Below are 4,562 nucleotides of genomic sequence, written 5' to 3'. Positions count from 1 at the left end.
AGGAAGAGAGGGGGAATTTCGTGGCCCTTGGTGGAGGGGTCCGAAATCACCCTATCTCTTGTTTCCCCACACATACGGACTCTAAAAATAGCCTATACTTATGTATTTCGAAATTACATGGGCCTGGCCCAATAAAAAGGTGACGCAGCACCTATAATAGCCTCGGGACGAAATTTATGACGTGGCATCTTGTATATTTCGTCCATGGCTTCATGCACCCATTATGGTGGCTTCAAAGTCCTGAAATCATCACTTGTAACTCCGTTCTTGTTCCCCTTGCGCATGGCATCATCTCCATGCTTGTTCTTGCTCCAATGTTCATCCTTCTCCAAGCTAGGCCCTTCATTTGTAAGCAAAACAAATGTATCCAATTTAGGCAGCATCATATTCTCATGAACATTAGAATCATTACCAAGAAACGAAAGTACCTGATAATTTAATTGGCGTGCGCGAGCTCTAGTAATTGGTCCCGTATATGTAGCAGTAGGGGCTGTGGGTGTAACAATGGTATTGATGTCCTCATCATCCTCCCCTTCTTGAAATGAAGTCGTCCTCGACGGAAACTCATCTTCCTCACCCAAATAAGGCTTCAAATCTGCAATGTTAAAAGTGGGACTAACCCCAAAATCTGCAGGCAGCTCAAGTTTATATGCATTATCATTTATTTTCTCTAACACCTTAAAGGGACCATCAGCACGTGGCATTAGCTTTGATTTGCGCAAATCAGGAAATCTATCCTTACGCAAATGTAACCAAACAAGATCTCCAGGTGCAAACACAACATGTTTTCTACCCTTATCTCCAGCAAGTTTATATTTAGCATTCATACGCTCAATGTTTTCCTTAGTTAACTCATGCATTTTTAAAATCAATTCAGCACGTTGTTTAGCATCAAAATTAACCTTCTCCGAAGATGGAAGAGGCAACAAATCAATAGGTGCACGAGGTAGGAAACCATACACAACTTCAAAAGGGCACATCTTAGTAGTAGAATGCAATGAACGATTATAAGCAAATTCAATATGAGGCAAGCATTCCTCCCACATTTTCTTATTATTCTTCAAAACAGCCCTAAGCATAGTAGACAACGTTCTATTGACTACTTCAGTTTGTCCATCAGTTTGGGGGTGACAAGTAGTACTAAAAAGCAGTTTAGTCCCCAACTTAGCCCATAAACATCTCCAAAAGTGGCTAAGAAATTTAGTATCACGATCTGAAACAATAGTATTTGGCACACCATGCAAGCGAATAATTTCACGAAAGAACAAATCAGCAACATTAACAGCATCATCGCTTTTATGACATGGTATAAAGTGTGCCATTTTCGAGAATCTATCCACGACAACAAATATGCTATCCCTCCCCTTCTTTGTTCGAGGTAAACCTAAAACAAAGTCCATAGATATATCCTCCCAAGGAACACTAGGTACAGGCAAAGGCATATATAAACCATGAGGATTGAGTCGTGACTTAGCTTTTTGACATGTAGTGCATCGAGCAATAAAACGCTCAACATCCCGTCTCATCTTTGGCCAAAAGAAATGTGTAGCAAGTACGTCCTCCGTCTTCTTCACGCCAAAGTGTCCCATTAATCCTCCTCCATGCGCCTCCTGCAACAACAAAAGACGAACGGAGCTAGCTGGAATGCATAGCTTGTTAGCACGAAACACAAATCCATCGTTAACAACGAACTTGTTCCACATTCTTCCTTCTTTACAATTCTGCATTACATCTTTAAAATCAGCATCATGCACATATTGATCTTTGATGGTCTCCAAACCAAATATTTTGAAGTCAAGTTGTGAAAGCATAGTATAGCGGCGAGACAATACATCAGCAATAACATTTTCTTTTCCCTTCTTGTGTTTAATGACATAAGGAAAAGTCTCAATGAATTCAACCCATTTAGCATGTCTACGATTCAGTTTAGCTTGACTTTTAATATGTTTCAAAGATTCATGATCAGAATGTATAACAAATTCTTTGGGCCATAAATAATGTTGCCATGTTTCTAAAGTCCGAACAAGAGCATATAATTCTTTATCATAAGTAGAATAATTCAGACTAGGCCCACTCAATTTTTCAGAAAAGTATGCAACAGGTTTGCCATCTTGTAATAACACACCGCCTAATCCAATTCCACTAGCATCACATTCAAGCTCAAAAGTCTTATTAAAATCAGGAAGTTGGAGTAAAGGAGCATGTGTCAACTTATCTTTCAATACCGAGAAGGCTTCTTCCTGTGCGGTACCCCAAAGAAAACGCACATCTTTCTTTGTAAGCTCATTGAGAGGTGCAGCAATGGTGCTGAAATCTCTCACAAAACGCCTATAGAACCCAGCGAGGCCAAGAAAACTCCTCACTTGTGTGACCGTTTTGGGTTGCAGCCAACTCTCAATAGCTTCAATCTTGGCTTTATCAACTTCAATTCCCTGTGGAGTAACAACATAGCCAAGAAAAGATACTTGGTCGGTGCAAAAGGTGCACTTCCCAAGGTTACCAAACAAACGTGCATCACGTAGAGCAATAAAACAGCACGTAAATGTTCAAAATGTTCTTCCAAAGATCTGCTATAAATCAATATGTCATCAAAGTAAACTACCACAAATCGTCCAATGAAAGCACGTAAAACTTCGTTCATTAATCTCATGAAAGTACTAGGTGCATTAGTTAACCCAAAAGGCATGACTAACCACTCATATAATCCAAACTTAGTTTTGAATGCTGTTTTCCATTCATCTCCCAATTTCATACGAATTTGATGGTATCCACTACGCAAATCAACTTTGGAGAATATTGTAGAGCCAATCAATTCATCAAGCATATCATCTAGCCTACGAATAGGATGACGATAACGAATAGTAATATTATTAATGCCTCTACAATCAACACACATACGTGATGTACCATCCTTTTTCGGCACTAGAATAATAGGAATAGCACAAGGACTAAGGGATTCGCGTATATAACCTTTGTCGAGAAGCTCTTGTACTTGACGCATAATCTCCTTCGTCTCCTCTGGATTGGTACGGTATGGTGCACGGTTTGGCAGTGAAGCACCGGGAATTAAGTCAATCTGATGCTCAATCCCTCGAATAGGCGGTAATCCCGGTGGCACGTCTTGTGGAAAGACGTCAGCGAACTCCTGCAAAATGTTAGTGACAGCAGGAGGCAAAGAGGAAGGCACGTCCTTGAATGAAAATAATGCCTCTTTGCACACAAAAGCATAGCAAACAGATTTGCTGAAATCTAGCTCATCAATATCAGATTTGGTGGCAAATAAACATGCACTTTTCAATTTAATTTCAGAAGCAACACTAGATGGTTTATTATTAGGCTTCATTTGTTGCTCAAATTCTTTTGCCACAATCTGATTTTCACTCTTATTTGTCTCCTGTTTTTCTTTATTAGCTCTATTAATATCATCTTTCAAAATGGAATCAGGAGTCATAGGAAGCAAAGTAATATTTTTATCCTTATGAACAAGAGTATAGTGATTGTTTCTACCATGGTGTACAGAATTTTTATCAAATTGCCATGGTCTACCAAGTAATAAGGAACATGCTTGCATAGGTACCACATCACAATCAACATAATCAGCATATGTAGAGATACTAAAATGCACACGAACAGTACGTGTTACCTTAACCTTGCCGCTGTTGTTGAACCATTGGATGTAGTAAGGATGTGGATGTGGTCTTGTGGTGAGAGAAAGCTTATCCACCATCTCCATGCTAGCCAAGTTGTTGCAGCTCCCTCCGTCTATGAAGACGCGCACAGAACGTTCCTTCACAACTCCCTTGGTATGGAACAAATTGTGCCTCTGATTTTGCTCAGCTTGTGTGATCTGCACACTCAAAACACGTTGAGCAACTAAACATTCATACATGTCAGCGTCTTCAGGAGCCATGTATTGCGTCTCATGATCAGAATCATCTCCACCATGTTCTTCACGTGTAATAAGAGCCAAAGTCTCCTCATCATAGTCACTAGCAGACTCATATCCACCATCCGCAGTAGCAATCATCACACGCGGAGATTTGCATTCTCTCGCATAATGACCTCCTCCCTTACAACGACGACAAATAATATCACTTGTGTGCCCTGTTGATGACATGGAAGAAGAAGAACGCTGTGCAGGCCCCGCAGGTGCGCTCTTGGCAGATAATGGTGGCTGTGCCTATTTTCTTGTATCACGGTTGGAGGTGGCACCGGATGGAGGTGCTGGTGCAGTTGAAGTAGAAGATGCACGTGGTGTCCATGATGAAGGTCGGCCTGCAGAAAAGTTAGTTCGCCCCAATGCTTGTCGATCCTGCACTTCACGTTCAGCTTTACAAGCAAGATGGAATAAACGAGTGATATTAGTATACTCCTTATAGTCTAGAATGGTCTGAATCTCTCTATTTAATCCACCCAGAAAACGTGCAAGCATAGCTTCATTCTCCTCAACAATACCACATCTAATCATGCCAGTTTGTAATTCCTGATAATATTCTTCTATAGAATTTTTCCCTTGTCTTAAACGCTGCAATTTTTGAAGCAATTCACGTTGATAATATGGT

The sequence above is a fragment of the Triticum aestivum genome, chromosome 7A, assembly GCF_018294505.1.
Source record: "Triticum aestivum cultivar Chinese Spring chromosome 7A, IWGSC CS RefSeq v2.1, whole genome shotgun sequence".
Taxonomy (NCBI): Eukaryota; Viridiplantae; Streptophyta; class Magnoliopsida; order Poales; family Poaceae; genus Triticum; species Triticum aestivum.
This window is presented reverse-complemented; position numbering follows the sequence as displayed.